This window comes from Bufo gargarizans, chromosome 1 (genome assembly GCF_014858855.1).
Source record: "Bufo gargarizans isolate SCDJY-AF-19 chromosome 1, ASM1485885v1, whole genome shotgun sequence".
NCBI classification, from domain to species: domain Eukaryota; kingdom Metazoa; phylum Chordata; class Amphibia; order Anura; family Bufonidae; genus Bufo; species Bufo gargarizans.
In genome coordinates this window covers 244,301,609-244,324,819 of record NC_058080.1, presented here as the reverse complement: position 1 = coordinate 244,324,819, position 23,211 = coordinate 244,301,609, and positions in this window count along the sequence as shown.

Sequence of the window (23,211 nt, the reverse complement as noted above, 5' to 3'; positions counted from 1 at the left end):
TGCTGACAGACTTGGGTAGCTTTCAGATAATTTATCTGAGCTCCTTTTCCTCACACTATTCTTTTATTGTTGAGTGATTCATTCGGGCCTCGACTTATCACACATTGTTGTTCTTTGTATACGATATCTTATGATTTGTGCTGCAGTGTTACTGTAATGTTCCATTGTGCCTGATTTACTCTCAATATGTGCATTCTCATGCCATTGTACTGTGAATGTCTTCTCCAAATGTGGTCCTGTAACTTTGTTCCTTTTCCTGTTATTTGAATATAAAATCAATAAACAGATAAAAAAATTAATAAAAAATGTGGGCAACTCTGCTGTCGTTGCGCAGGCACTGCAGCATGTTGTCACTCATGTGTGCCAGGCTGCCCAGAGGTAAGGACAAGCTGTCATCTGTGGGAGGCGTATCGTCATCGTCCTGCGTTTCCCCCCAGCCACGCACCAGTGATGGGCCAAAGCTGCGTTGGGTGTCACCCCGCTGTGAACATGCTTCATCCTCATCCTCCTCCACCTCCTCCTCATCCTCGTCCTCCAGTAGTGGGCCCTGGCTGGCCACATTTGTACCTGGCCTCTGCTGTTGCAAAAAACCTCCCTCTGAGTCACTTCGAAGAGACTGGCCTGAAAGTCCTAAAAAGGACCCCTCTTCCTCCTCCACCTGGGCCACCTCCTCTTCCATCATCGCCCTAAGTGTTTTCTCAAGGAGACATAGAAGTGGTATTGTAACGCTGATAATGGCGTCATCGCCACTGGCCATGTTGGTGGAGCACTTGAAACAGCGCAACAGGGCACACAGGTCTCGCATGGAGGCCCAGTCATTGGTGGTAAAGTGGTGCTGTTCCGCAGTGCGACTGACCCGTGCGTGCTGCAGCTGAAACTCCACTATGGCCTGCAGCTGCTCGTACAGTCTGTCCAGCATGTGCAAGGTGGAGTTCCACCTGGTGGGCACATCGCGTATGAGGCGGTGAGCGGGAAGGCCGAAGTTACGCTGTAGCGCAGACAGGCGAGCAGCGGCAGGATGTGAACGCCGGAAGCGCGAACAGATGGCCCGCACTTTATGCAGCAGCTCTGACATGTCGGGGTAGTTGTGAATGAACTTCTGCACCACCAAATTCAGCACATGCGCCAGGCAAGGGATGTGCGTCAAACCGGCTAGTCCCAGAGCTGCAACGAGATTTCGCCCATTATCGCACACCACCAGGCCGGGCTTGAGGCTCACCGGCAGCAACCACTCGTCGGTCTGTTGTTCTATACCCCGCTACAACTCCTGTGCGGTGTGGGGCCTGTCCCCCAAACATATGAGTTTCAGAATGGCCTGCTGACGTTTACCCCGGGCTGTGCTGAAGTTGGTGGTGAAGGTGTGTGGCTGACTGGATGAGCAGGTGGAAGAAGAGGAGGAGAAAGCCGAGTAGAAGGAGGAGGCACCAGGAGGCAAAGAATGTTGCCCTGCGATCCTTGGCGGCGGAAGGACGTGCGCCAAACAGCTCTCCGCCTGGGGCCCAGCCGCCACTACATTTACCCAGTATGCAGTTAGGGAGATATAGCGTCCCTGGCCGTGCTTACTGGTCCACGTATCTGTGGTTAGGTGGACCTTGCCACAGATGGCGTTGCGCAGTGAACACTTGATTTTATCGGATACTTGGTTGTGCAGGGAAGGCACGGCTCTCTTGGAGAAGTAGTTGGGCTGGGAACAACATACTGTGGGACAGCAAGCGACATGAGCTGTTTGAAGCTGTCTGTGTCCACCAGCCTGAATGACAGCATTTCATAGGCCAGTAGTTTAGAAATGCTGGCATTCAGGGCCAGGGATCGAGGGTGGCTAGGTGGGAATTTATGCTTTCTCTCAAATATTTGTGAGATGGAGAGCTGAACGCCGCCGTGTGACATGGTTGAGATGCTTGGTGATGGAGGTGGTGGTGTTGGTGGTACATCCCCTGTTTGCTGGGCGGCAGGTGCCAATGTTCCTCCAGAGGCGGAGGAAGAGGCCGAGGCGGCAGTAGCAGAAGAGGTAGCAGGGGGAGCCTGAGTGAGTTCCTTGTTTTTAAGGTGTTTACTCCACTGCAGTTCATGCTTTGCATGCAGGTGCCTGGTCATGCAGGTTGTGCTAAGGTTCAGAACGTTAATGCCTCGCTTCAGGCTCTGATGGCACAGCATGCAAACCACTCGGGTCTTGTCGTCAGCACATTGTTTGAAGAAGTGTCATACCAGGGAACTCCTTGAAGCTGCCTTTGGGGTGCTCGGTCCCAGATGGCGGCGGTCAGTAGCAGGCGGAGTCTCCTGGCGGCGGGTGTTCTGCTTTTGCCCACTGCTCCCTCTTTTGCTACTCGGTCTCACCACTGCCTCTTCCTCCGAACTCTGAAAGTCAGCGGCACGACCTTCATTCCATGTGGGGTCTAGGACCTCATCGTCCCCTGCATCGTCTTCCACCCAGTCTTCCTCCCTGGCCTCCTGTTCAGTCTGCACACTGCAGAAAGATGCAGCAGTTGGCACCTGTGTTTCATCATCATCAGAGATGTGCTGAGGTGGTATTCCCATGTCCTCATCATCAGGAAACAAGTGGTTGTGCGTCAGTGCATTCTATGTCTTCCACCGCTGGGGAAGGGCTAGGTGGATGCCCTTGGGAAACCCTGCCAGCAGAGTCTTCAAACAGCATAAGAGACTGCTGCATAACTTGAGGCTCAGACAGTTTCCCTGATATGCATGGGGGTGATGTGACAGACTGATGGGCTTGGTTTTCAGGCGCCATCTGTGCGCTTTCTGCAGAAGACTGGGTGGGAGATAATGTGAACTTGCTGGATCCACTGTCGGCCACCCAATTGACTAATGCCTGTACCTGCTCAGGCCTTACCATCCTTAGAACGGTATTGGGCCCCACCAAATATCGCTGTAAATTCTGGCGGCTACTGGAACCTGAGGTAGTTGGTTCACTAGGACGTGTGGCTGTGGCAGAATGGCCACGTCCTCTCCCAGCACCAGAGGGTCCACTAACACCACCACGAGCATGTCCGCGTCCGCGTCCCTTACTAGATGTTTTCCTCATTGTTACCGTTCACCATTTGAATTCAAATTCCGGCCTTTTATTACAGACACCTAACACTATCTAGCTATCTATTTAGGTACCGTATTACACTAATACAGGCACAGCAGTAATGACAGATTAAGCTGAATATAAATTGTAGGCCTAGTATTTAGGCCCTGGATGACAGGTATACGTTTACGGACAGAATTAGACTTGGAAATGCACGGTAGCGTGTGAAGTTATTGAGGATGACCCTATCCGCACCTTTAATCTAATATACCCTTTTATGGATAGATTTAAACTTTGCCTGATACAGCAGAAACCACTGATTTAGGGAATTGCTAAGTTGGGAATTGTATTTCAACCCAGAACAAAAACTGTGCTTTGGCGGACACTAAATGAATTGACCAGCCACAGCAATAAACACAGATTTAGCTGAATATAAATTTTAGGCCTAGTATTTAGGCGCTGGATGACAGGTATACGTTTACGAACAGAATTAGACTTGGAAATGCACGGCAGCGTGTGAAGTTATTGTGGATGACCCTATCAGCACCTTCAATCTAATATACCCTTTTATGGATAGATTTAAAGTTGGCCTGATACAGCAGAAACCACTGATTTAGGGTATTGCTAAGTTGGGAATTGTATTTCAACCCAGAACAAAAACTGTGCTTTGGCGGACACTAAATGAATTGACCAGCCACAGCAATAAACACAGATTTAGCTGAATATAATTTTTAGGCCTATTATTTAGTCGCTGGATGACAGGTATACGTTTACGGACAGAATTAAACTTGGAAATGCACGGTAGCGTGTGAAGTTATTGAGGATGGCCATATCAGCACCTTCAATCTAATATACCCTTTTATGGATCGATTTAAACTTGGCCTGATACATCAGAAACCACAGATTTAGGGAATTGCTAAGTTGGGAATTGTATTTCAACCCAGAACAAAAATATATCCTTTGCCAGACAGCAGACAGTATCACAATTGGCTAGCCACAGCTGAAACACCAGATTTAGGGTACTGCTATTTTGGCAATTGTATTTCACCCCTCAATAAAATAGCAAGCACAGCCAAGCCCCTGATGTAGGATATAGCAAAAAAAAAAAAAACACTATTGATGGTTAAATGGACTTGGTGGCAGCTTGTGCTGGCACACCACAAGACACAAAATGGCCGCCGATGACCCCAGAAAAAAGTGACTGAAAAATGCTCTGGGCAGCCTAAAAACAGTGAGCAGTTGAATAGCAGAAGATGAATGATTCACAGCTGTAGATCAATCACTTCATTAAGTGTTTTTGCTGAGTAAATCCCTGTCTAGTGCCTAATCTCGCCCTAACAGCAGCAGCTGCATCCTCTCCCTACACTGATCAGAGCAGAGTGGCGTGCGGAGCTACATGACTCCAGCTTAAATAGAGGCTGGGTCACATGCTGCACTGGCCAATCACAGCCATGCCAATAGTAGGCATGGCTGTGATGGCCTCTTGGGGCAAGTAGCATGACACTTGTTGACTGGCTGCTTTGCAGCCTTTCAAAAAGCGCCAAGAAAGCGCCAAACACCGAACCCGAACCCAGACTTTTACGAAAATGTTCTGGTCCGTGTCACGGACACCCCAAAATTCGGTACGAACCCAAACTATACAGTTCGGGTTCGCTCATCCCTAGTGGTAACGAGCCGTTGGGGGAAGCCCCGGCGACTAGGTCGCGCGGTGCCACAGCAGCCAATCTGTTCAAAAAACGAATGCCTGAAGAGGGGCGCACTTGTGTATAAATTGTCCACATAAAGATGGTACCCCTTGCCAAATAAGGGTGACACCAAGTCCCAGACTGTCTTCCCACTGCTCCCCAGGCAGTCAGGGCAACCGACCGGCTCCAGGGTCTGATCTTTACCCTCATAGACTATAGCCTGTGGCCCTTTCACAGAGCTTATACAATTTGACCCCATACCGGGCATGCTTGCTTGAGATGTATTGTTTGAAGCCAAGGCGCCCGGTAAAATGTATAAGGGACTCGTCTATGCAGATGTTTTGGTCAGGGGTATACAAATCTGTAAATTTGGTGTTAAAGTGGTCTATGACGGGCCGAATTTTGTGGAGCCGGTCAAAAGCTGGGTGGCCTCTGGGACGAGAGGTGCTGTTGTCACTAAAGTGCAGGAAATGCAGGATGGTCTCAAATCTTGTCCTGGACATGGCAGCAGAGAACATGGGCATGTGATGAATTGGGTTTGTGGACCAATATGACTGCAATTCCTGCTTTTTTGTTAGGCCCATGTTGAGGAGAAGGCCCATAAAAGTTTTAATTTCGGAAACTTGGACGGGTCGGAAAGACTGAGCATAAAAGCTTCCCGGGTTGGCGGCTATAAATTGAGTGGCATACCCGTTTGTTTCTGCCACGACTAAGTCCAACAGCTCCGCAGTCAAGAACAGCTCAAAAGACCCCAGTGCCGATCCGATCTGAGCTGTCTCAATCCGAACTCCAGACTGGGCGGTGAAAGGGGGAACTACTGGTGCGGCTGAAGTTGGGGGCTGCCAATCAGGGTTTGCCAGCCCCTCAGGGACTCTAGGGGCTCTATGGGCCTGTCTGTGCGGTGGCTGCGACGGGGGAACTAATGCACATGCCACCGTACCAGCTTCAACTGCCCTTCTGGTGCTCGCTACTTCACCATATTGTACGGCAGTGCTGGTACTAGGTCCAGGATGGGCTGCGCTGCTGATGTATGCCTCACCACGTAATCCGACAGCGCCAGCCCCACTCTGCTGCCCTTGAAGCGGATCCTGCGCAACCTGTGGTCTAGCAACACGGGGCCAGGTACGCCTGGTGGTATCAGGGACCTCAACCTCCTCGTCCAAACTTTGTGTCAGACTGCCACTGCTTTCTACAGGTTCGTATTCTGACCCGCTGGATTCGTCAGATGAGGGTTCCCATTCCTCATCTGACTGGGCCAGAAGCCTGTAGGCCTCTTCAGAAGAATACCCCTTACTTGCCATTTGGTCAACTAAATTTAGGGGGTATTCCCTGAGACTACCCAAGAAAAAAAGCAAGCCTGTCTTACAAATGGGAGGCTAGCGAAGTACCGGAAGCCGCTGCGATTGATAAAAAATATCAAAACTGATTTTTTTTATCGCCGCAGCACTTGTAAAGTGATTGTGCAGTGATAAAAAAAAAAACTGCGGCGGGCGGGCGTGGGTGAACGCACGTGTGGGCGACCGATCAGGCCTGATCGGGCAAACACTGCGTTTTGGGTGGAGGGCGAACTAATATTATTATAGATCTGACTGTGATCAGTTCTGATCACTTACAGATACTATAAAAGTACCAATGCTGATTAGCGATACGCTAATCAGCGAATCAGTGACTGCGGTGCGGTGGGCTGGGCACAAACCGACGCTAACTACCTAACAAAGGGGCCTAAACTATCCTAAAACCTAACAGTCAATACTAGTGAAAAAAAAAGTGACAGTTTACACTGATCACTTTTTTCCCTTTCACTGGTGATTGACAGGGGTGATCAAGGGGTGATCAAGGGGTTAATTGGGGTGATGAGGGGTGATCTGGGGCTAAGTGTAGTTTTTGGTGTGTACTCACTGTGATGTGTGCTCCTCTGCTGGGACCAACCAACGAAAGGACCAGCAGAGGAGCACAGAAGCCATTTAACACCTTATATTTAAAAATATAAGGTGTTATATGGCTTCTGATTCGATTTTTTAAAAGTCACCAACCTGCCAGCGCTGATCATTGGCTGGCAGGCTGGTGACGAAATACTCCTTTAACGATTCCCAGCCCGCACTGCGCATGTGCGGGCCGGCTCTGCCTGAAATCTCGCGTCTCGCAAGAGGATGCATCGGCGCATCCAGGAGGAATAACAGGGCCGCCGCCAGGACGTGATCCTGCATGCGGCGGTCCTGTGGTGGTTAAGGGGAAATATGGCAGGGTCCTTAAGGGGTTAATTCCACATTTGCTAAGCGCCAATCCTGTGGAACACTCCCTGTCAGTATAGAGTCCTTAAATATCAAGAATAAGGTACTGGCTATGACATTACTTAATTCTCTTAGAATACAGGGATGTATGCCATCTGGTTCTGACGATTTGTCTATTTTAATCTTATTAAGACACACTGTACTTCTTCCGGGTCAGGCAGGGCACTTTTAATGGTGAATTTACTTTAACATTCTGCATTACATCTGACAGTTTATTTTCCTGAGTGAATAGAGTGGAGAAAAAAATATTTTATAGCTTTGCTTTCTCCCCATCATAGAAACATAAACATAGAATGTGTCAGCAGATAAGAACCATTTGGCCCATCTAGTCTGCCCATTATATCTGAATCCCATGAATAGTCCCTGGCCCTATCTTATATGAAGGATAGCCTTATGCCTATCCCATGCATGCTTAAACTCCTTCACTGTATTTGCAGCTACCACTTCTGCAGGAAGGCTATTCCATGCATCCACTACTCTCTCAGTAAAGTAATACTTCCTTATATTACTTTTAAACCTTTGCCCCTCTAATTTAAAACTGTGTCCTCTTGTGGTAGTTTTTCTTCTTTTAAATATTCTCTCCTCCTTTACCGAGTTGATTCCCTTTATGTATTTAAAAGTTTCTATCATATCCCCTCTGTCTCTTCTTTCTTCCAAGCTATACATATTAAGGTCTTTTAACCTTTCCTGGTAAGTTTTATCCTGCAATCCATGGACTAGTTTAGTAGCTCTTCTCTGAACTCTCTCTAGAGTATCTATATCCTTCTGGAGATATGGCCTCCAGTACTGCGCACAATACGCCAAGTGAGGTCTCACCAGTGTTCTGTACAGCGGCATAAGCACTTCACTCTTTCTACTGCTTATACCTCTCCCTATACATCCAAGCATTCTGCTGGCATTTCGTGCTGCTTTATTACATTGTCTTCCCACCTTTAAGTCTTCTGAAATAATTACTCCTAAATCCCTTTCCTCAGATACTGAGGTCAGGACTGTGTCAAATATTCTATATTCTGCCCTTGGGTTTTTACGCCCCAGGTGCATTATCTTGCACTTATCCACATTAAATTTCAGTTGCCAGAGTTCTGACCATTCTTCTAGTTTTCCTAAATCCTTTTCCATTTGGCGTTTCCCTCCAGGAACATCAACCCTGTTACATATCTTTGTGTCATCAGCAAAAAGACAAACCTTATGTAAGATCCTCACCTGCTTTGCACTCCAGGGGAACCAAGAGGGGTCCTCGTGGAGTTGCGGGACAGGTTATGCGTGTCTCTGATGCACAAGCGCTGACCCCTTTGCGAGCCAGTGCGGAGATGCGTTCGCGTGGACATCGGAGGGGAGGACCGTCGGAGTCCCGGGGACAGAGTGGCCAGGCGAGTGACAAGACGCCGCGGCCAGGGTTGTCTCCGGTGTCTCCTGCGACTTCCGTTTCCGCATCTGGGTCCACGCGCTCGCATACTCGCGCTGAGTCAATCATGCGTCCGTGCGTACGCACGAGGGCAGGTTCGCAAAGGGATACACGGTCGCGAGTACGCGTTTCTTATGCACTTCGTCGACCAGTGGCGCATATTATACTGACTCACAAGAGCAAAGTGGATTAGGGAGCCAGCCATGGGTTAATCAACTTGTGATTGCCTTAGGCCTTGTACTCAGGTGCAGGGCAATTTGTTCACCTATGGTAGTGGACACTTGGCACCCTGGGATTGGTCAGCAGGCATTTAAAAGGAGGTCTCTCAGGGTGATCAGTGCCCACTGTTATTTTCCCTCAACCAGGTATAGGTCACAACTCCTAGTGACTGAAGACTGCCAGGAACTTTGTCCTTTACAGCGGACCCAAGATCTGGAGTGACTCGACTGCCAAGTGCACAGCATCATTCAGCACTGGTTGGGACTATTCCTGGAATCTCCTTGCCTGGTTTTTTGTTATTATTCCTTGTTACCAGCAAGTGTCCTGGACGTTTATGTTTCTGGTGAATAAACACCTTTTTGCTTTCATCACTGGTCTGTTTGTTGGTGCCTTGCATTACACCTTACCATCGAGGCCTTTTGCAATATCACTTATGAAGATATTAAACAAAATTGGTCCCAGTACAGATCCCTGTGGAATCCCACTGGTAACATGACCTTGTTTTGAATGTTCTCCATTGACTACAACCCTCTGTTGTCTGTCACTCAGCCACTGCCTAATCCACTCAACAATATGGGAGTCCATGCTCAATTACTGCAGTTTATTGATAAGTCTTCTATGTGGGACAGTGTCAAAAGCCTTACTAAAATCTAGATATGCGATGTCTACTGCACCTCCACCGTCTATTATTTTAGTCACCCAGTCAAAAAAATCTATAAGATTTGTTTGACATGATCTCCCTGAAGTAAACCCATGTTGTTTTTCATCTTGCAATCCATGGGATTTTAGATGTTCCACAATCCTATCCTTTAGTAGGGTTTCCATTAATTTGCCTACTATTGATGTCAGACTCACTGGTCTATAGTTGCTCGATTCCTCCCTACTACCTTTCTTGTAAATGGGCACGACATTTGCCAATTTCCAATCTTCCGGGACGACTCCTGTTACTAATGATTGGTTAAATAAATCTGTTAACGGTTTTGCCAGCTCACCACTAAGCTCTTTTAATAATTTTGGGTGTATCTCATCAGGCCCCTGTGACTTATTTGTCTTCACTTTAGACAGCAAACTTAGAACATCTTCCTCTGTAAAGACCCATGCATCAAACGATTTAATAGTCATCCTTTCTAGTGGAGGTCCTTCTCCTTTTTCTTTTGTAAAAACTGAACAGAAGTATTCATTAAGGCAGTCGGCTAGCCCTTTATTCTCTTCTACATACCTTCCGTCCTTTGTTTTTAATTTAGTTATTCCTTGTTTTAATTTCCTTTTTTCATTTATATATCTGAAGAATGTCTTATCCCCTTTTTTCATAGACTGAGCTAGTTTTTCTTCTGCCTGAGCTTTAGAAGTTCTTATCACATCACTCTCTGCAACTCCCCCCTCATTACTTTGTAAAGGGCCAATACCTTCAGATTTATATTTTTTTATCATTTATATAATTGAAGAACATTTTAGTGTTTGTTTTACTCTCTTTGGCAATTAATCTCTCTAGCCTCCAGTTTGGATGCCTTTATTTGTATTTTACACATTTTACTAATTCTGTACCTTCCTGTTTTAGTGATTTAAATGCTTTCTTTTGCCATTAATTGCTTCGTTTAAATTTCTATTTATCCACATTTTTTCAATTTAATTCCTATATGGTATGCTTTTCTCACAAATTTATTATGTTTTTAATTTATTTTATGTTTTTATTATGTTTTATTATGCTTTTAAAAAATATCCCATTTAGTGGCAGCATTTTTAGTTGTGAGGATGTTGTCCCAGTTAATGAGGCTAATGGCCTCTGTTAGCTGATCAAATTTAGCTTTTTTGAAGTTTGGTATTTTTATGCCTCCCTGAAGAAATATTCTTTTTAATGACAATTGGAAAGTTATTACTTTATGATCTACAGGTTTCAGTTTCCCAGTCTTTATTCGGGAAGTTGAAGTGTGACAGGCGCAGCTCTACGAAGTGCCTTTTTCGCTGTAGCATTAGAAGAATTTTGATATCTCTGACTTTTAGTCTAACCAGACTGTCTATTACTCTGTAATTTCTCTAGCACCATTCTATGGAAACACTAGGTTTAAAGAGCACACCAAATGCTTGAAATAACTTCTTTATTAACTTCAACTTTTCTTCATATATAACACTGCCGTCTCCGCAGCAGATAGTGCATGTAAATAACATGTGTTGAAAAGATATCACAAAATGGCGGTATGCATAAGATGGTGGTTCAAATGTTCAATCTTGTCATTCAACAGAAAATTGTGGATATATTTCTCTCTTGAGTATCTGTGCTCTCACTTTTAAGCACTTTATGATCTCTCTGAGAGGTATATCTGAGGTGTAACTAAAAGTTCTACTTGCTGAATTTAGTCGCTATTTGCAGTTAGCAGTAACTATTTGCAGATTGGTTGAGTATGATCTGGTATGGTTGTATGCAGTTTGGATTGCAATATGGCATTTGAATGGTTGCAATTGTGAACTTTGTAGTTTGCAATTGTGAACTTTGTAGTTGAATTTGTGGTTTTCAATTGAATTTGTGGTTTGCAATTAGCGGAACTGTAAGTAAACACACATATAACTGGTTCAGTATACAGTTCTAATGGCTATATTAACAGTAGGGACATTATATAACTGTTTTAAATACCTATTTTGGCCTCTGTGCTTCTATAAAACACAGCTCTTAGTGGAGTGAATGTTTGTTCAGCTTCTTTCTCTGGTGAATAATAATTCCAGCAGCTCCTGCTAGGGGAATTTCCCACACAAGCTGTGTGTGAGGCTGGCTGTAATTGGTCAAAACTCCTGGGCTGTGTGAGGCTGGCTAGGATTGGTCAATACTCCTGCCCAGCAACAACAGTTTAACTCTATGCTTTCTGTTGTTTCTGCTGTATCATTGCGCTTACCTCACATCCATATAATAAATCTTAAAGGCATATTATCTTTTCTGCTTCTGTGAACACAATATATAACAGTTATATGAAATCCAAACATGAAGTCACTGTAAATAACTCTCCTTTTTTCTTTAACACACAAACATAGGAACTGTATTAAGGTTATTGGCAGGTTTAGCTGTATAAACATATAAGCTATATAAGCAACCTATGACAGGTCTTAGCTGGCCAGCTGCACTCCCACCAAAATTACCTATAATTCTAAGTTCTTAGTGGTAGGACTTGAACATGAATTTGAGGAATTTTCCATCAGGTTCCCAACTTCCAAGTGTCTTTTATCACTCTCAAGTAGAACAACTAACTTCTGTATAGGACGTTCCAACTTGACTGGATTAGTGAGACGTTTTCCTTTTTTGTCAAGTTTTAACTCTCCTATTTGTAACAGCACTCTTCTTACTAAAGATGTAGCAGGGTTAGCACTCCAGCTCTTAACTCAAATTTCTTAACTCATCGCGTTATCTTGAGACAAAAGCCATTGAAAACCAATTGAAGGTGTTTGCTTAGATTAGATAACACAACTCAGAAATCTCAGAAAACAGGAGTGTTAACTCTACTCCATCCGTAGTTTGTCTTCATCCTTTTGAACTTCTAGAACTTTGGCAAATTCTCATTGACTTCTAGGTAAATCTTCTTCTTTCACTAACACTATGTCAACAACTTGGACATTTCTTTTGTGTGTTTGCCATTAACCTCTTAGCATAAGATTGGCTAAGTACTCTTTCCTCCATCTATTCCAAAACTGATCTGATAGATATTGAACTCTTTGCCATCTCCTTTTAGTATTCAAATCCTCTTTGGTGAACTTGCCAGGTGGTCGCTATACAGGGAGTGCAGAATTATTAGGCAAGTTGTATTTTTGAGGATTAATTTATTATTGAACAACAACCATGTTCTCAATGAACCCAAAAAACTCATCAATATCAAAGCTGAATATTTTTGGAAGTAGTTTTTAGTTTGTTTTTAGTTTTAGCTATTTTAGGGGGATATCTGTGTGTGCAGGTGACTATTACTGTGCATAATTATTAGGCAACTTAACAAAAAACAAATATATACCCATTTCAATTATTTATTTTTACTAGTGAAACCAATATAACATCTCAACATTCACAAATATACATTTCTGACATTCAAAAACAAAACAAAAACAAATCAGTGACCAATATAGCCACCTTTCTTTGCAAGGACACTCAAAAGCCTGCCATCCATGGATTCTGTCAGTGTTTTGATCTGTTCACCATCAAAATTGCGTGCAGCAGCAACCACAGCCTCCCAGACACTGTTCAGAGAGGTGTACTGTTTTCCCTCCTTGTAAATCTCACATTTGATGATGGACCACAGGTTCTCAATGGGGTTCAGATCAGGTGAACAAGGAGGCCATGTCATTAGATTTTCTTCTTTTATACCCTTTCTTGCCAGCCACGCTGTGGAGTACTTGGACGCGTGTGATGGAGCTTGTCCTGCATGAAAATCATGTTTTTCTTGAAGGATGCAGACTTCTTCCTGTACCACTGCTTGAAGAAGGTGTCTTCCAGAAACTGGCAGTAGGACTGGGAGTTGAGCTTGACTCCATCCTCAACCCGAAAAGGCCCCACAAGCTCATCTTTGATGATACCAGCCCAAACTAGTACTCCACCTCCACCTTGCTGGCGTCTGAGTCGGACTGGAGCTCTCTGCCCTTTACCAATCCAGCCACGGGCCCATCCATCTGGCCCATCAAGACTCACTCTCATTTCATCAGTCCATAAAACATTTGAAAAATCAGTCTTGTGATATTTCTTGGCCCAGTCTTGACGTTTCAGCTTGTGTGTCTTGTTCAGTGGTGGTCGTCTTTCAGCCTTTCTTACCTTGGCCATGTCTCTGAGTATTGTACACCTTGTGCTTTTGGGCACTCCAGTGATGTTGCAGCTCTGAAATATGGCCAAACTGGTGGCAAGTGGCATCTTGGCAGCTGCACGCTTGACTTTTCTCAGTTCATGGGCAGTTATTTTGCGCCTTGGTTTTTCCACACGCTTCTTGCAACCCTGTTGACTATTTTGAATGAAACGCTTGATTGTTCGATGATCACGCTTCAGAAGCTTTGCAATTTTAAGAGTGCTGCATCCCTCTGCAAGATATCTCACTATTTTTGCCTTTTCTGAGCCTGTCAAGTCCTTCTTTTGACCCATTTTGCCAAAGGAAAGGAAGTTGCCTAATAATTATGCACACCTGATATAGGGTGTTGATGTCATTAGACCACACCCCTTCTCATTACAGAGATGCACATCACCTAATATGCTTAATTGGCAGTAGGCTTTCGAGCCTATACAGCTTGGAGTAAGACAACATGCATAAAGAGGATGATGTGGTCAAAATACTAATTTGCCTAATAATTCTGCACTCCCTGTATGTAATCAGACTTAAGGTGAAGTAGATGGTTGGGAGTTAAAGGGTCCAAACTTGTTGGATCATTGATGTAATCAGCTGTAAGTGGACGACTTAACAATAGACATTACTTCATAAAACAGGATCCTAAGTGAAGCATCTTCCGGCATTCTTTTTGAACACTGAACTTAACAGATTTCTTACACTTCTGATTTGTCTTTCCCAAACTCCTCCTGTATGGCTTGAATGTGGAGCATTTATATGAAAATAACACTGTTTCTCTAACAAATACTCAGTTACTTTTTCTTTATTGATCTATTTTAGAGCTTTCCTTAATTCATTCTTTGCTCCGACAAAATTAGATCCTTGGTCAGATCTAAGCTCTTTGACAGTACCTCTAATGGCTATGAAACATCTCAAGGCGTTGATGAATGCGTCAGTTGTCATATCCTGTAACATTTCCAGGTGAATTGCTGGAGCTTAGACATGTAAATATTAGTCCATATCTCTTGTACTCCTTGTGGTTTTGTTTGGTGATGAATGGGCCAAAACAATCCATTCCGCAGTAAAGAAATGGTGGTGATGGGTTTACACGATCTGCCGGTAAATATGCCATTCTTTGTTCTTTGGTAGGTCTACGTGCCTTTCTGCAGACTACACATTTACTTATATACTTTGCTATAACTTTGCTTCCTATTACTATCCAGTAACCACCTTCTCTTAAACAGCTTTGGGTAAAGCTTCTTCCTTGATGAAAGGATTTGTTGTGGTATTGATCAATAATCAATCTTGTGAAGGTAGAGTTTTGGGGTAGAATTGCTGGATGCTTAACTCTGTAGCAATGCATTTTCCAGTCTCCCTCCCACCTTCAGTATACCATCCTGCAGAACAAGATTAAGCTTGTTCAGTGAGTGGTTGTTGGGAAGCCTTTTAGGTTCTTGACTAAGTCTCTTCAACTCTTCACTGCAGAATCTCTGTTGAATGAGTATTATGACTGTTTATTTAGCTATGATTCTTTCTTCTACATTCAACAATTCCTTCTTTCTGATTCCCTTTGCCAAACGTTGAATTCAAGCTACTACATTTATGACTGTATTCCATTTTGAACATCTGGCTAGTCTTTCAAGTATGTCCTCTGGACATTTGGCAGCAGTGCTCAATGTTTGTACAACTTTTACTTCTGGATCACCCATAGACAATTCTGTGTAACCATTACTGGGCGTGATTTCCTTTTTCCAAAGGAACTCTGGGCCTCTGAACCAGTTAGAATTTTTCAATTCTGTTACATTCAGGTCTCTTGAAGCATGATCTTCTGGGTTATGCTTTGTGTCAATGTGATGCCAATGTTCGGGATTTGTTATTTCACGCATTTTCTGAACGCTGTTGGCGACAAAGATATGGAATCTTCACGCTTCCTTGTTTATGTATCCTAGGACAACTTGTGAGTCTGTCCAAAAATATTCCTTATCTATTTTTAATTCCAATTCTTCTCTCAGAAATTAGCTTACTGATGCTGAAACTATGGCTGCTGTCAGTTCAAGTCTTGGTGTTGTGTGAATACTGGTAGGTGCAACTCTGGCCTTCGCTATAACCAGGGCACAGTGTATTTTTTCTTCTCCTATTACTCTGATGTAGGAGCACTGACCATAACCATAACTACTGGCCACTTAAAAATGATGAAGTTCTATTATTTGTACTTTCCAAAATCATGAGGTACAAAACATCTGGGTATCTGAACTTTTCTTAAGCTTTGTAAGTCTCTTATCCAACTCTCCCACCTTGGCCTCAAATTTTCAGGTATGGGCTCATCCCATCCCAACTTCTGTCTGCATAATTCTTGTAGTATTTATTTTGCTCTGAGGATCACTGGGGCCAAGAATCCCAATGTAACATATATAGAAGCGGAAAGAATGGTACGTCTAGTTGCAACTTTCTCTTCAATAGATACTTCAAAGAAGAACTTGTCATTCTCTACATTCCATCCCAATCCAAGTACGTTTTGAACTGGAAGATGATCATAATTTAGATCTACATTCTTCATTGTTGCTGCACGTTCAGAGTCACTGGTGGATGCCAGTACCTCTCTGTTGTTTAAGATAAATTTAGGAAGGTGCAGATTTCCTCTTGCGCATAACTCTTGGCTTTCTTTCACTAGTTTGATTGCAGATTCTGTGGACTTCAGGCTTATAAGACCATCATCTACATAATTTTTATTTTTTTTTGAAAATTTGCTTCAGATGGGCAATCCTTTTCATTCTGATTGGCCAGGAACTTCATACCATAATTAGCGCAACATGGAGACGATGCTGCTCCAAATAAGTGTACTTTCATCCCGTATCTGCTGGCTCTGTATCTGTATCTCCATCCTCTCTTCATTCTTCACATGAAACTGGTAGAACATCTTTTCAACGTCACATTTGACCGCTACGGGATACTTTCTGAATCTACAGAGTACTCCAGGCAGAGTGTTTGTAAGATCTGGTCCTTTTAGTAGATGATGATTTAATGCAATACCATCGTACTTTGATGAGCAATAAAATACGTATGTGACCATACACGCCCCCAATTCTTACATAGCTCAGGAAGTGCGTTAGATGACTGGGACGTCTGCGTTCCATTCATCGGCGCTTGTGCGTTCCACTGACCGGATATCCGCCGCACGGCCACCCGGAAGTGTGTTACTCTGCATGCGTTCCACGCTGGAACGCACACACATGCCGATCGCCGCCATTAAGGAAGGGGAGGCTACAAGGACCAGGTGTGTGTCCTGCCCTTGTAATTGTAGGGCTGGGTATTTAAATAAGGTTATTTTTAGCACACGATGCATCAGACCTCAGGGGAACCTGCTTGTCCCTAACGGATGGCTCATTGATGTGAGTATGGACTGTCTGCATCATGTCTATTACAGTAACCTGACATATATGATGTTTAATCAGGCTTTCATTGTACTGTAGGTCGTCAATGGCATCTACCCAGTGTGATCTTATAGCACTGGACCTTTAATACCGTTGAACTGTCAGGTAGCAAAAAACCCCCTCAATCAAGGTAACTTTTGCTATTTGTTCGACCGCGTACAGGTATTGTCTAGCACGTTTCTATGTATATATCTATATATGTATATACATCCTGTTCCCCTTTCCTCTACAGGGGCCTATGCTAGCCAGTGTGTCCATTACTCACTACTCTACGGACCGTATGTATTTTGCCATTCGTTCTTTATCTAATTCACCTTCATCTTAAGGCTGGGTCTGATTTCATTATTTAATACAATATCGTATGACATATCGGTGCCCAACCTTGGGCCTTTTTGACATCTGTACCTGTTTTAACTCTAGGTACAGGCACCTTTGAATATCATCATATATTCACTTTACATCACCCCCTGATGATCCCACTATGTGGGTGAAACGCGTCGGGGTTTCTTTCTTTCTTTTCACTCTTTAATAACTACCTAATAATTGGAGCGTGTTTTTGTGTTTTTTGTATGTGCTTTTTTAATATCTGGTGTACCCTGTACCTCCTGACTCATTGTCTACGAGGGCCGTATACAGCGGGCACCATTTTTTTCTATTTATCTTGATAGTCATCCTATGGTAGGCCACCCTGGCACCAGATCTCACCTTCTGTCAGGGCTAGACAGGAGTTGAGGTAAGGCTCGAGGACAGGGAGTCCCCACCATTAGGGGACGTCCCTGGGCTTAGGTCCTAGACGAGGGTAGCAGTATAGGGACATCTCCCCCACCCACTAGCTAGGTATACCGAGCCCTCTGTGGTCCTACCTGGATAACTGTATAGCATAGTTTGTTATTTTCTATTAAACATTAGCTATCTAAAATTCATAAGGGTTTTTTTTGCTGGAATTTTCTTTATTAATTACTACCCTTACTTATCCAATATTATAATCCTTGCTGGACTTGCAATAAAATACTACTCTAATCTTATCTGGTTTCTTTGAGTGGTAAACACCTTGATGTGGGATGTACCACAATTCTCCTTCTTTAGATTGGTTATTAACGTTCTCTGCATGTCCTTCTTCGAGGATGCCTTCCATGAATTTCAAATAATCATTCTTGAGTTTGGGATCCTTCCTATCCTTTTCAACAAACATTTCAATCTTGCTAGGGCAAGAGTTCTGTTATTTGGCAGACGAGGTTGTTCTCTAAAAGGTGAGGGCATTTCAAGATGACCTTGTTGATTCTGCTGAATACTGTACTTTCTTCTAGAGTGTGTACGAACTTTATGTTTTCTTGAGATACACTCTTTTCTTTAGAACTTATGTCTGCATAGTCGGATTCATGGATCTTGATTACTTTTGCTGGACTTACAGTTGGTAACTCTTGGACAAATATTCGATGACACAATCTTGTCACCTGTCTTGAGTTTGCGATCTGCTGTTTTCCTCCAACAAGATCCCATCCTAGATCAGTTGAAACAGCGTAGGGTTCACCCTTTCCTCCTGTGATTACCTTTTGTGGTACCAAGGCTTCGGGACAATTGTAGCCTATGAACAGTCCAACACAAAACTTCTTCAGCGGGAACATTTCATGAGATACTGTATGACAGATAGGTGCTCCCGTTTAATGGCTGTTTCACAGGTAGGTATGCGATCTCGATCTAGAAGTATATCGTCTTTTGTATAAGCTGGAGGTAGATCTAATGTAAAGTTTGAATGAAGTCCTCTAACTCTCAGTCCTTTGACCCTTTCACTGTTCACTAATGTGTCTCTCCCCGTAATTGTGGTGAGTTTGAGCTTCACTGGTTCTGTAGCCACTTGTAATTTCTTGCAGATTTCTTGATCAATGAAGGTGACGTCACTCTGGGCATCTAGTAGCGCATAGGCGTATACCTTCTTGTTCCTCCTTTTAGGATTTGTAATACACACTGGTACAACCATTGATATGCCATTGCTTTCTCCTTCCCTTACTCTGCAAGATAATACTGATACTTTATGTTCTTCCTTAGAATATTTAGGTATTAGGATTTATCCTTCTTTGGACATTCTTCATGTAGTGGTGTAGGATGGCGTCCTTTGCAAATGCTGCATGTGGCCTTTTTCTTACACTTCTTTGTAACATGGCCATTTCTTAGACATCCGAAACACAGTTGTTTATCCAGTACAAATTTTTTCTTTTCTTCTGGGGACTTCTCAGTCAATTGTTGGCACTTGTGTATGAAGTGGTTCTATCCACAGAACATACACTTAAAGGTAGTGTGAAGGTTTGTTGGATCTGTCTCTCTACTGATCCCAGTAGTGACTTTGAACTTGCTCTCGTAGTTATCTGGACCTTTAGCTGCTGTGTTGGTTGCAAAGCTAGTTGCTCTTGCATGTCTTATCTCTCTTGCAGGCCTTTCTTCTAAGGATTTTAAGATGTAAGATGATGTTACTGGATTAAATGCTATCCGTGCTTCCTTATTGACAAACTCAAAGAACTCTTTAAAACGTAGAAAGTTCTTGCCTACATCTAACTGTTCAGTCACATAGCGATTCCATCTAGAAGCCTTTTCAGGTAGCTTGTCTAGCATCCTGTGGTTTTCTAGATAGTCGTTTAGTACTTTTAGACCTTGAACATGTGGGATGGCATTGCTGCATGCTTGCAGGAAGTCATCATACGCTTGGAGTCTGAAGTGTTCTTTAGGACCTATTTTAGGGCAGTTATTCAATTTCTCTCTAAAAGCTCTTTGTATTTAGAAAGGATTATCATATCTTGCATTTAATTTTTCCCAAGTTTGCTTGTAGGCTTCTTCGTCTTTTCTATAGAAGTTACCTTCAAGAACTTTCTTTGCTTCCGCACCAACATATATCTGAAGGTAGAATAACTTGTTGACTGGACTGAAGCAATGATGCTCAATGATCAATGAAAAACTTGACTTCCACTCTATGAACTTCAGTACGTCTCCTGAAAATACAGTAGGTTCTGGAATAGGAAGTCTAGCTAGGACTGTTCTCTGTGGTCTTGCTGGGACAATCGTTGTAACATTCTCCTGAGCATTGCCGTGGCATCTAGGAGTTGAATCATCCGGTTCTATTTTCTCACTTAGTTCTGAATTAGGTGAGTCCATTTCTTCTTCTTTTCCGGTAGAGATAGAGGGTAAATCCACACACCTTTTTCCTAACACTGGACTAGGCCTCTCTTTGTCTTTCTAAGCAGGGATGGAAGGATAATAACTTATTTATTCACTACATGCTGGAGATTTCCCTTCATTCACTTGGGCGTATGAAGGAAAATAGGAGTCTTTTTCTTCACTTGGTACAGATTTGAACCTATGACTATTCTGATGCTCCTCATGTACTCTGAGTCTGGCTTCTATGACCTTAACATCTTTCTGCCTTTCCAGACTTTTTATCTGTTGGCGCTGTGCTTCCATTTAAGCTTCCATTTGATGGCGCTGTGCCTCCATTTCAGCTTCCATCTGATGGCATTGTGCATCCATTTCAGCTTCCATTTGATGGTGCTGTGCTTCCATTTGACAGCGCTGTGACTTGATGGCAGCTTCCATTTCAATTTCTGCTATCTTGACAGCAAGTTGTTCAGCTAATTCCTTTCTTTTGGCTGAAGTATTTAAAGGAATCTGATATATGGGTGGTACTTCTGCTAGCAAAGGAAGTTCCCCCTAAGGACCGAGCTTAGTCTCTCATAAAAATCTCCTTCATTCTACTTCTTGCTTTAACTTCATCATAATTAGCTGTAGATGAAAGTTCTATCATGAGCTTTGCTAAATCTTTAGTGACTGCAGTACAATATCCTGGGAAGGTGACTTAAACGACCATAGGTTGACATATGCTGCCATAAGCTCTGATTCAGATTCTTCTACTGTCTCTACCATATCACTCAAGTTCCTTTTTATACTTTCTTGCTTTAGCTTTCTACGAATGTCTTTAATGTATGATTTACACCTATCATACATCCTGGCAAACTTTTTCTCTTTTAGGCCTCTTTCAGGCCTCTTTCACACTTGCGTTGTCCGGATCCGGCGTGTACTCCACATGCAGAAATTACACGCCGGATCCGGAAAAACGCAAGTGTACTGAAAGCATTTGAAGACGGATCCGTCTTCAAAATGCGTTCAGTGTTTCTATGGCAGCCAGGACGCTATTAAAGTCCTGGTTGCCATAGTAGGAGCGGGGAGCGGGGGAGCAGTATACTTACAGTCCGTGCGGCTCCCGGGGCGCTCCAAAATGACGTCAGAGCGCCCCATGCGCATGGATGACGTGCCATGCGAACACGTGATCCATGCGCTTGGGGCGCCCTGACGTCACTCTGGAGCGCCCCGGGAGCCGCACGGATGGTAAGTATGCTGCTCCCCCACTCCCCGCTACACTTTACCATGGCTGCCAGAACTTTAGCGTCCCGGCAGCCATGGTAACCATTGAGAAAAAGCTAAACGTCGGATCCGGCAATGCGCCGAAACGACATTTAGCTTAAGGCCGGATCCGGATCAATGCCTTTCAATGGGCATTCATTCCGGATCCGGCCTTGCGGCAAGTCTTCAGGATTTTTGGCCGGAGCAAAAAGCGCAGCATTCTGCGGTATTTTCTCCAGCCAAAAAACGTTCCGTTCCGGAACTGAAGACATCCTGATGCATCCTGAACGGATTTCACTCCATTCAGAATGCATTAGGATAAAACTAATCAGGATTCTTCCGGCATAGAGCCCCGACGACGGAACTCTATGCCGGAAGAAAAGAACGCAAGTGTGAAAGAGCCCTTAATGCTGCTTCTTGCTCCAAATTTTACAGCATCTTTGAGGTAGGTTTTCTGGCACGTGATAAACGTCTTAGTTCATCTGTTTGGGCTATATTTGTTTGAGGCAAGACTAATGCTGTATCAGACTCTTCTACCTCAGACAGGTTCCCTTGCTCTTCAACTTCTACTCTATATATGTTTGTATCCTCTAACAGTGACATGGCAATACTAGGCTCAGATATTTTACTTTAAATGCTATAACAATCAATATGAATATCAAAGGACCTTACACTTTAAATGCATTATTGACAAATGCAGAAATAAATTACTTTCACTTTAAATGCAATAATGACAAAATGCAGAAATAAATTACTTTCACTTTAAATGCAATAACAATAGATGCAGGCAATAAATGACTTTCACTTTAAATACTTTTGAGTCCATATGTCTGGGGGTCCCCGGAACGAAGGCACGCCGAAATGTGTGTCGGGGTAGCGCCATTCTGGTTGTTCTCTGCACACTACCTATTTGAGGTGAGTCTCTTTTCTGGCCTTGCTGGTTCTGGACTACTTTTTTACCTAATTCTTACTTAATATTCACCCCAGCTTTTGCATTTTCTTGTGCCAATATCGTTAACACCTTAGGCAGTGTGGTTAGTATCACCGAGACTCATCTCTCATATGAACAACTTATTTATAGCTGTTTAAACATGATGTAACTATACTTTATTGAGATAAGTTGATTACCTTTTTTTTTTTTTGTGTGCAGCGCCAGGATGGCATTTTTTTCTGTCACTTTCCTTTCCCTTTTTAATGGCTTATATATTTTTTTTTCATGTTACAATAAAAAAATGTATATATTTTTATAATGTTACTGTGTGAGTCCATTTTTCTGTTGTTGCTGGATATACTCGGGGGCTTGTACCGAGTCATTTGATTAGCTGGCCCATTACTTTGTTCCAAACACTTGGGTGGGTACTTACCCTCTTCTGTAATAGGGTCATTTATGGTCTGTTTTTCTATTTGATATATTAGCATATAGCAAACTCCTATCAGTATTTTATTATTGTTTTTGTCTCCATTTCTTTCTACCTTCAGTGACTCCACATGTTCATTTCCCTCATGTATATCTTCCCGGAGTGTGGGCTTTAGACAGGATCTTACATAGAGGCAACCTCCCCCCCCCCCCTCCTTCCTGGTTTTAACAATCTTTTCTAGGCTGTAACCCTGCACGTTAACTGCCCAGTCATAGCTATCATCCAGACATGTCTCATTTACTCCCACTATGTCATAGTCCTCCTCAGACATTACTAATTCCAGTTTTTTTTCTACATCAGTTTTGAGCCACTTTCCCCCCCCCCCCCCCCCCCCCTCCCCTTTTTTTTTTTTTTTTTTTTTTTTTTTATATAAAAAACTAATATATTTTTACAGGTAGATTTGAAACCACCATCGGGGTGATTAATGAGCACACACCGTAAAATCTTTAAACTAAACTGAATTCAGGGGTGATCAATAACCAAAATCAAGGGACAGGATGCCTACCTAAACACGCTTTGGTGTGATACCATGCAGCCGAATTGGCAGACCGGGTCATTTTCTTGACAGGC